This window comes from Nomascus leucogenys, chromosome 8 (genome assembly GCF_006542625.1).
Source record: "Nomascus leucogenys isolate Asia chromosome 8, Asia_NLE_v1, whole genome shotgun sequence".
Lineage (NCBI taxonomy): Eukaryota > Metazoa > Chordata > Mammalia > Primates > Hylobatidae > Nomascus > Nomascus leucogenys.
This window is the reverse complement of record NC_044388.1, coordinates 68,687,036-68,698,244: the sequence shown is the minus strand read 5'-3', so window position 1 is coordinate 68,698,244 and position 11,209 is coordinate 68,687,036. Positions and strand designations below refer to the sequence as shown.

General features: G+C 41.1%; 1 pseudogene; it reads right to left on the bottom strand.

The window, feature by feature from the left end:
- Window positions 1-477: 477 nt before the first annotated feature.
- Window positions 478-553, bottom strand: LOC115836554 (annotated as a pseudogene).
- Window positions 554-11,209: the final 10,656 nt, after the last annotated feature.

Genomic DNA, 11,209 nt, shown 5'->3' with positions numbered 1-11,209 from the left:
CTGTACAGGGCTTTTTTGGTTAGTATGTTTTTTTATTACTGATTCAATTTTGTAACTCAGTATTGATCTGTTCAAGGTTTCAATTTCTTCCTGATTGAATCTTGGGAGGTTGTGTGTTTCTCCAAATTTATCCATATCCCCTACATTTTCTAGTTTGTGTGCATAAAGCTGTTTATAAAAATGTCTGAGAATATTTTGTATTTCTGTAAGATTGGTTGTAATATCACCTTTGTCATTTCTGATTATCATTATTTGATCTTCTCTCTTCTTTGTTAATCTAGCTAGTGGCCTATCAATCTTATTTATTCTTTCAGAGAACCAACTTTTGGTTTCTTTGATCCTTTGTGTGAATTTTTTTCTCAATTTCATTCAGTTCTGCTCTGATTTTAGTTATTTCTTTTCTTTTACTGGTCTTGGAGTTAGTTTGTTCTTGTTTTTCTAGTTCCTCTAGGTGTGATGTTAGATCATTAATTTGAGACCTTTGGTGCTCCACACATTCAGATAAACTTCTCTAGTAACAAACTATAGAAATGATCCCTGAAAGTATAATCTTAGTTTTTAAAAAAATTACAAATTCAATTTCTTTTTTTTGATTATGAAATAGTAATTTTATTCTTCATTTTTTATCAACTAAAATATACATAACTATCAGAGTTTTTTTTTGTTTGTTTGTTTGTTTTACTTTTTTTTTTATTATACTTTAGGTTTTAGGGTACATGTGCACAATGTGCAGGTTTGTTACATATGTATCCATGTGCCATGTTGACTTCCTGCACCCATTAACTCGTCATTTAGCATTAGGTATATCTCCTAATGCTGTCCCTCCCCCCTCCTCCCACCCCACAACAGTCCCCGGAATGTGATGTTCCCCTTCCTGTGTCCATGAGTTCTCATTGTTCAATTCCCACCTATGAGTGAGAACATGCGGTGTTTGTTTTTTGTCCTTGCGATAGTTTACTGAGAATGATGTTTTCCAGTTTCATCCATGTCCCTACAAAGGACACGAACTCATCATTTTTTATGGCTGCATAGTATTCCATGGTGTATATGTGCCACATTTTCTTAATCTAGTCTATCGTTGTTGGACATTTGGGTTGGTTCCAACTCTTTGCTATTGTGAATAGTGCCGCAATAAACATACGTGTGCATGTGTCTTTATAGCAGCATGATTTATAGTCCTTTGGGTATATACCCAGTAATGGGATGGCTGGGTCAAATGGTATTTCTAGTTCTAGATCCCTGAGGAATCGCCACTGACTTCCACAATGGTTGAACTAGTTTACAGTCCCACCAACAGTGTAAAAGTGTTCCTATTTCTCCACATCCTCTCCAGCACCTGTTGTTTCCTGATTTCTTTATTCATTATGTGTCTACTCAGATTGTCTATTTCTTAAGTCAGCTTCGGTAGTTTGTGTCGTCCTAGGAATTTGTCCATTTCATCTAAGTTATCTAATTTAGTGGCATACAATTGGTTGTAGTATTCTTTATGAACCTTTTATTTGTATAAGATTGATTGTAATCTCCTCTTTTCCACTTTTGGTTCTGGTAATTTAATTCTCTCTGTTTTCTTGGTTAATGTAGCTTAAGTTTTGTTAATTTCTTAGTTTTTTCAAGGAGCCATCCTTTGGTTTCACTGACTTTCTCTATTGTTTTTGTATTTAATATTTCACTAATTTCTCCTTTAATCTTTATTATCTCCTTCCTTCTGCTTGCTCTACTTTTTAGGTTTAGTTTGCTCTACTTTTTCCAGTGTCTTAAAGGGGAAGCTTAGAATATTGATTTGGGACTTTCTTTGACTCTAAACTGCATCTCTCTTAATCTTTCTTTTATATTTTTCATTTGCTTTTATTTTGTGTCAAGTTACGCACAATCTCTTCAGATCTATCTACCAGTTCACCAGTTGTCTTTTCAGCTATCACTTATCTGTTTTTTATATAGCTATTCAGTTTCTTCTTTCAACCACCACCATCTTTTTTCCTATAATTTCTATTATGTTATTTTTCAAATCTGCCCAGGCATATTTAATAGTGCTTTTTCCTTTGATATTTTAAAATCCCAACTTTTGTTGCTTTAAACATTTTACAGTTATTTTATACTCTGAAAATATAGTATCTCATAAGTCCAACATTTGCAGTCATTAGGACCTCTAAATCTTTTGTTTCTGATTTCTACTGACTCTTGTTCATGGGGCTTCCTTCCTCAGATGCTTCACACATTTTGATTGTGACCTCATATTTGGCAGAACTGAATCTGTAGGAATATTGGGAAGACTGAGATGAAGACATTTTCCTCCAAAGAGGATTTTCATTTGTTTGGTTTTGGCCCTGTGTGGTACTAATAACCTGAGACCACTTACATTTCATTTCTCAACTTGGGGATTTAACAGTTGCACACATATTTAAATTCAAAGCTCAGATCCATATATAGACAAATTTAGTGGCACAAATTCTCATGAGACTTTTTCCCCGTTTCCTTGGTAGAGATCAATTTCTTGTTTGCTCTTTTTGTCATACAGTCAGGGAAGGTTCTCTTCTAGCCCACCCTTTCACAGAGAACAGGGTGCATTGAAGATCCCAGATTTATGTGAACATGAGGATTTCCTCCCACCCTCCTCACTCACAGGACTCCAGCCTCACTGGATTTGTTAGTTTCTACAACATCCCAAGCACTCTCCTGCCTCATGGTGTTGACATCTATGGTTTCCTCTGGCTGAACCCTCTTACCCCAGGATCCCATATCCACAGGCCTTAGACCCCTCACTTCTTTTGTGTTTCTGCCCCAAAATCATGTTTTCAGCAAGGCCTTCTTTGACCACCCTCTAAAAAAACAGCATTGCCCCCCTTCTCTGACCCCTTCAGTCTAGTTTATTTTTCTCCACAGCATTTATCAACATCTCACCTATTATGTGTTTCTTTCTCTCTGTCTACCATCACTAAGATAAAAGCTTCTGAGGACTGGGGATTTTTGCTTATTCACTGCTGCATCACCACTGCCTAGAGCACTGCCTAGAACACAGTGGGTAGCCAATATATATATTTTCTGAATAAATAAATGTATGCCTTTAGGAATGAATGAATGGCAGGGCTAGGAGTGGGAGTGGGACAGCATGAAAAGACTGGTTATGTTAGAAAAGGAATAGGTGCAGAGAGAGCAAAAATCCATGAGGAAAGGACGGGCTGGGCATGGTGCTGTATAACTGCAGTTCCAGCTACTCAGGAGGCTGAGGCAGGAGGATCCTTTGAGCCCAGGAGCCTGAGGCCAGCCTGGGCAACACAATGAGACTCCACCTCTTAAAAAAAAATAAAAAAGAAAAGAAATTTAAAAAAGGAAGAAGGCAGGTAAAGTTCTCCCATTTTGCAATTTTACTTAGACCCTTCAGGGGCAGCTGATGCCCTTGGCACTGGCTTCCTTTATTGTCTCCGGCATTAGTTTCCTTCCTCAATGTCCTGAAGGTGGCTCTCAATAAATACTGCCTGACTGACAGCTTACTTAATTCATTGTAAGAGGATTTCTTCTGCATTAGTCAGAAAACGAAATCACTTTCTAGATTGCTTTGCTGGGCAGGCTTGCCCCTGGAGCTGCCAGGGGAGGGAAGGTGTGGGTGCTCCCTGTGCTCATGGTTGGAAGCCTGGAAATTAATCAGAGGAGATGTGACCCTTGGTAGGAGAAGGACTCTATCGGTTTTCCACGTACAAAGCCACCCAAGAAAAAGGCAGAACCCAGTGAGATGGAACTCGGTTGGAATCTACAGTTTAGCTTTTTATTCAAAGCTATGAGGAAAAAATAACTTAAGGTGGTTAAATCTCAACTTTTATTGGTTGTCGTCTTTAACTTTGACTTATCTACTCACTACTTTATATTTTTCTAGTCCTTTGATTTTTGTGTACATTATTTCGAGACAGTGTTGACTACTAGGATATACACGGAAAGAGAAAAGATCTACTTATCTATTAATCAGCTATACCTTAGGCAAAATATTTAGTCAGACTATGGTTCACATATAGTGGAGATTAAAGTTAAAAACCAAAACTCCAAAGAGGGAGGAAGGAAGTAGCTTATTTTTAACCCCTGCTGTGACAACTAGAGACTATCAATCAGAGAGGGACAGACTTCGAGGAAAAAGTTCTCCAGCCTGCATTTAATGTGCAAGCTACTCATTTTCCGCCGAAAGACAAGGATTAAAGCTTTTCATCACAGGAAAGAAAAAGTACCCAAATTTTGGAGTCCTCCCTGAAGTTCCACATTTTCTTGGATTTGTGTACTAGCAATTAGAATGGAGCTATCTGTGAACTCCGAATATCTGAGACAGGTCTCAGTTAATTTAGAAAGTTTATTTTTGCCAAGGTTGAGAACGTGTACCCGTGACACAGCCTCAGGAGGTCTTGACTAGATGTGCCCACGATGGCTGGGTCACAGCTTGCTTTTATACATTTTAGGGAGACATGAGACATCAATCAATATATGTAAGATGTATATTAATTCCATCCAGAAAGGCAGGACAGTTCAAGCACAGAGGGGGCTTCCAGGTCACAGGTTGGTGAGAGACAAACTGTTGTATTCTTTTGAGTTTCTGGTTAGCCTTTCCAAAGGAGGCAATCAGATAACATCTATCTTGGTGAGCAGAAAGATAACTCTGAATAGACTGGGAGGCAGGCTTGCCCTAAGCAGTTCCCAGCTTGACTTTTCCCTGTGGCTTAGTGATTTGGGGCCCCCAAGATGTATTTTCCTTTTACATATCTAAAGTGAAGGCAATATAAACATAATGTATACATATGTCTGAAAAGCTAAACTTTGAGAATTGTAGGTATAAATGGCTGAAATGTCTTCTGAAATACATGGATCAGAATGCAGACCGTGTGGTGCAGACAGATGCAGATTGGCACAGGACACGCACTGGCGTGGCAGGTGGTCTACATGGGATGCAGACACACCTCAGCAGCTGACCTCTTTAACAAAGACAGGGGCTGGCAGAGCTGCATATTGAGAGAAGAGTGTTGAGTTAGGACACTATGAGCAGGAAGTGATAGAAAATCAACCCAAACCAGGTTAAACAAAAAGAATGATTTAGGCTCGGCGCGGTGGCTTGCGCCTGTAATTCCAGCACTTTGCGAGGCTGAGGCGGGTGGATCACGAGGTCAGGAGTTCAAGACCAGCCTGGCCAGGATGGTGAAACCCCATCTCTACTAAAAATACAAAAATTAGCCAGGCGGGTGCCTGTAATCCCGGCTACTCAGGAGGCTGAGGCAGAGAACTGCTTGAACCTGGGAGGCAGAGGCTGCACTGAGCCGAGATGGCGCCACTGCACTCCCACCTGGGCAACAGAGTGAAACTCCATCTCAAAAAAAAAAAAAAAGATTTAGCTGAAGAACACAGAGGTGGCTCAAAGGACCATTGGCAGGATTCAGAGCCACTCTGGGGTCCCAGGCACTGGAACCAGGAATTCAAACATTGTCAGCTCACTCCCCCCAACCTCTTTCTCCTTTGTTCCACTTAAGCTTCCTTCTCTGCTAATACAGATGGACATTCTCTGCCCAGCAGGAAATGTAGCCAGCAGCAAGTGTCAAAGTCACATCCTGAAAGATCTGTAGGCAGAAATGAAAAGATGCCTTTTCTCAGTCTCAGTTTGAAAGACCTCAGGGAACAGCTCAGACTCTCCAGACTGAATTTTTATTCCCAACTTTTGAATTATCACTGTCATCGAGGGGGTGGGCTCGATGTTGACCCACCCTGGGTCATGTTCCTGTCAATGATCGAGAGCGAGCAGATTCCAAACTAGGATGTGGCTTAGCATAGACATGACCACTGGTACATTTGTTTGTGCTGAACAGCCCTTATGACAGGTCTCCGACAATCACCACCTTGGTCATTCCTAATACCTGACTGAGGAGGAGAGGCGGGCAGTTACTATAAGAAACCCAGCTTGGCCCAGCGCGATGCTCACGCCTATAATCCCAGCACTTTGGGAGGCTGAGGCAGGCAGATTACTTGCGGTCAAGAGTTCAAGATCAGCCTGGCTAACATGAGGAAACCCTGTATCTACTAAAAATACAAAAATTAGCCGGGCATGGTGGCGAGTGCTTGTAGTCCCAGCTACTCGGGAGGCTGAGGCAGGAGAATTGCTTGAACCTAGGAGGAGGAGGTTGCAGTGAGCCGAGATGGCACCACTGCACTCCAGCCTGGGCAACAGAGTGAGACTGTCTCAAAACAAAAGAACCCCAGCCTGGAGGTATTTGTGGGTGCAGTAGTCACACTGACCGGGTTCCCAGAGCTACTCCACTGCTTACTAGCCAAACTAAATTTTCATGTATCAGCTTCCTTGTTTATAAAATGAAAATAATGCTGATATCAGTTTCATGAGGTTGTTAATTGGATTAAATGGTTTATTCTATGTAAAGCCCTTAGAAAACAAGCTTGGAATAGGAAAGATTAGCTATCATTATTACTAATATATATGTCACTGAAATCAAACCAGAAAGACAACTCATTCATAAAGATGATTTCTATGCTGTCTTACATGCCCCATGCAGACCGTGAAGTCTATAAAGTTACCTCCCATTCATCATCTTTTGCTCACTAGAAGCCATCCAGGCTTTCTGTGAAAAGTGCTCAGTGGGGTTCTGAGGCTGCCCCTCGTCTTTTCGGGCCTCCGCTCCACAGTGAGAGTCTTTTTCATTTTATGTTGCAAAGCAATTTATTCCCAAAATCCAGAATCCTTATAGAACTCCAGAGATAAAGCCTCACTTGAATGCTCATGATGGGCAAAGCTTTGTGTTGATCAGGTAGGACCATATCTCTGAGCCTCTCCCTGCTGCTCTGCAACAATGATCCCCCACTGCCCTCAGTGGCTTCATGGGTTCTATGTGCTGTCAGACCCTCTTTTACTGATCATAGCCTTCTCATTCCTATTATATCCGATAGTGCATTTCTAAGGTCTAGTTTTACGTTCCCTCAGCTTTTTTTTCTCTTTGAAAGGGAACCCTTATACACTGTTGGTGGGAGTGTAAATTAGTTTGACCATTGTGGATAACAGTGTGGTGATACCTCAGAGACCTAAAAACAGAACTACCATTCAACGCAGCAATTCCATTACTGTGTATATATCTAGAGGAATATAAATCATTCTATCATAAAGACACATGCATGCGAATGTTTACTGCAGCACTATTCACAATAGCAAAGACATGGAATCAACATAATTGCCCATTAATGACAGATTGGATGAAGGAAATGTGGTGCATATATGCCATGGAATACTACACAACCATAAAAAAGAACAAGATCATGTCTTTTGCAGTAATATGGATGGAGCTGGAGGCCATTGTCCTTAGCAAACCAATGCAGGAACATAAAACCAAATACCGCATGTTCTCACTTATAAGTGGCAGCTAAATGATGAGAACACATGGACACATAGAGAGGGACAACACACATTGGGGCTTACTGAAGGGTGGAGGGTGGGAGGAGGGAGAGGATCAGGAAAAATAGCTATTGGATATTAGGCTTAGTACCTGGGTGACAAAATAATCTGTATAACAAACCCCTGTGACATAAGTTTACCTATACAAACGAACTTACATATGTACCCCTGAACCTAAAATAAAAATTAGAAGAATTTTTTTCTTTGCTTAATTGCACAAACTTCTATGTCTCCATCTCAATCCAGCTCAACTCAACAAAATCTCTTGAGGTTCTACTGTATACCAAGTACTGTGCTTGCTATCATTCATATTACTTCCTTTTTCTTTTCTCAGTCTCTAGTTTTCTTTTTTTCTGCGTTTCCCTGATGGAGTAATAATTCTCATGTACTTGAAGTGAAACTCTCTTACTTGCTGAAAACGTATTAAAAATAAATCTATATATATCAGAACTTTGTATGAGAGCAAATTTCAGTTGAGAAGGGGTTACAGGTACCTGACTATGTGTCTGTTAATAGGAAGTTGTATATTATTCATTTCACAGTGCAGGTTCATTTTTTGTAATTAGTCCTTTTGTTGAATTTATAAAGTCCTGAGTTTTGAAATAATTCCTTTGCATATCCTTAATGAGAGATACCTCACTAATTATTAGTATTTATGGTCTCCAGTGAAGCTAAAGGTGGTCAAACCGGTCAAGAACAGACTGATGCCTAAAGAGGGACTACTCTCATCTGGGTATGACTCCTTACACCTTCATGCCTCTTAAAGTGGGAACAATAATACTTCACATTTGGAAGAAAACAGGTTTATTAGATGCTAGTAAACCTCTTTTAATATGTTACTATGTAGCTAAAGAAAGACATGATGATTAACTAATTTATCATATAATCACAAACAATTGGAAGGCAAGGACCCACAGATGAATACTATGTTTGCAGAAATCTACCTAATTTCTTTTATTTGTTTTTTTGAGACAGTCTTGCTCTGTCGCCCAGGCTGGAGTGCAGTGGCACAATCTTGGCTCACTGCAAGCTCCACCTCCCCGGTTCACACCATTCTCCTGCCTCAGCCTCCAGAGTAGCTGGGACTACAGGCGCCTGCCACCACACCCTGCTAATTTTTTTTTGTATTTTTAGTAGAGACAGGGTTTCACCATGTTAGCCAGGATGGTCTCAATCTCCCGACCTCATGATCTGCCCGCCTTAGCTTCCCAAAGTGTTGGGATTACAGGCGTGAGCCACCGCGCCCGGCCTAAATCGACCTAATTTCATTGCTCCTACATTTATATCACATTTACTATTGAGTCACTCATTCATCAATCATTGTTGAGCATCTACTATGTGTGAAATTCCATGTTATGAGCTGAGGACTGAATGGTAAATAAGATAAAGCTATGCCCTTGAAAAGCTGACTGTTTACTAGGGGAGATAGACCTGCAAATGAATAACTATAATGCAGGGAGGTAAATATTCACAGGCAAATGTACAATGCTGTGGGAGGAGGAAGGAATAAATGACTAACCATTCTTGGTGGGAAGTCAGGAACAGCTGTACTCACCAGTCTTAAAAGTGAGAGCAGTAGGCTCCAGGACAAGATAGTGGGCTGTGGGTAGGTCTTTCTGGAAGAGGAAGTATGTGTAAAGGTCACAGGGGATTGAAAGAGTGTGGAATGTTCAGCAGGTGGAGGGGAGCTCAGCAGGGCAGTTAGGCAGGATGGTGTGTGAGAAAAGCTGGGAGTGAAGCTGGAAAACTGGATAACAGATTGGGAAGGGCTGTGTGTTTCATGCTAAGGATTTTAAACTTTCTCTTGGAAGGAATGATTTAATATTTCGTGGGGAAATGATTTGATCAGAATCTGATAGGAAATCATAGAAATGCTTAGTAAATAGAGAACCTCCAGAGATAATTGAACAATTGCCCTTTAGATTAGCTTTCTGAGGATGCTCACTGAAAAAAGGAATTTTTGTTCAAATGTGGTTGTTGCATTCTTTCTTTTCTTCTTCTTTTTTTTTTTTTTTTTTTTTGAGACAGAGTCTCACTCTGTCACCCAGGCTGGAGTGCAGTGGCACAATCTCAGCTCACTGCAACATCTGCCCCCCAGGTTCAAGCGATTCTCCTGCCTCAGCTTCCCAAGTAGCTGAAATTACAGGTGCCTGCCACTGTGCCTAACCAATTTTTTTAATTTTTAGTAAAAGACAGGGTTTCGCCATGTTGGCCATGCGTGTCTTGAACTCCTGACCTCAGGTGATCTGCCCGCCTCAGCCTCCCAAAGTGCTGGGCTTACAGTCGTGAGCCACTGCACCCAGCCAAAATTGCATTCTTGATTCCCCTCTCAGAGAAATGTTATGTATCAGAACATATTAGTAGCTCTGTGAAGACCAGCAGAAAAGGTATTAGTTTAACTTAAGTGATATTGCACGGGGCACAGCGTGTAGACTTAGAATGCTGAGGGACACTTGCTGGCACCTTAAACTTCAAATGTGTTTTCTAATGTGTTTCTGATGAGACAAGAAAACAGACTCAACTCCCCAGAACTCCATGCATCCTTAAAACCTCTGTCAGGACGGGCGAGGTGGCTCACGCCTGTAATCCCAGCACTTTGGGGGGCCGAAGAGGGTGGATCACAAGGTCAAGAGATCGAGACTAGCCTGGCCAACATGGTGAAACCCCATCTCTACTAAAAATACAAAAATTAGCTGGGCATGGTGGTGCACGCCTGTAGTCCCAGCTACTCGGGACGCTGAGGTAGAAGAATCACATGAACTCAGGAGGCGGAGGTTGCCGTAAGCCGAGATTGCACCACTGCACTCCAGCCTGATGACAGAGTGAGACTCTGTCGCAAAAAAAAAAAAAAAAAAAAAGCCCCATCAGAGGCATTTGAACCAGAGCAACTCCATCTTGAACAGGGGCTGAGTAAAATAAGGCTGAGACCCACTGGGCTGCATTCCCAGGAGGTTAGGCATTCTAAGTCACAGGATGAGATAAGAGGTCAGAATAACGTACAGGTCACACAGACCTTGCTGATAAAACAGCATGAGGTAAAGAAGCCAGCCAAAACACACCAAAAGGTGACAAAAGTGACCTCTGGTCGTCCTCCCTGCTTATCACATACTAATTATAATGTATTAGCATGCTAGAAGACACGCCCACCAGTGCCATGACAGTTTACAAATGCCACGGTAACCTCTGGAAGTTACCCTATATTTTCTAAAAGGGGAAGGAATCTTCAGTTCCAAGAATTGCCCACCCCTTTCCCAGAAAACTCATGAATAATCCACCCCTTATAGAATACAATTGAGAAGTAACAATAAGTATCCTTAACCGAGCAGCTTAAGCTGCTGCTCTGCCTATGGAGTTGCCATTCTTTTATTCCTTTAGTTTCCTAATAAACTCGCTTCCACTTTACTCTATGGATTCATCCTGAATTCTTTCTTACAAGAGATCCAAGATCCCTCTCTTGGGGTCTGGATAGAGACCGCTTTTCCATAACATCTCCGTGAGATAGAATCTAAACCTCTTCATATTATTTGTGGTAGGTGCCGAAAGCTTGTTATCTTTAATTATCTTTTGTATTTTACATTGTTTTAAAATTCATTCCTCAGTAACAATATGCTGATGTTGTTCTTGTCATTGATAAAATTACATTCCTCTCCCAGTGATAGGTTTTAATGAATGAATTAATCTAATTATCCAGCACACATCTGTCCAGAGTTTACCATGGCCTAGACACTGTAGATACAGAAATAAATGAGGAAGGTATGTTCTCTGCTTTCTCTGGAGCTTACAGTACAGAAG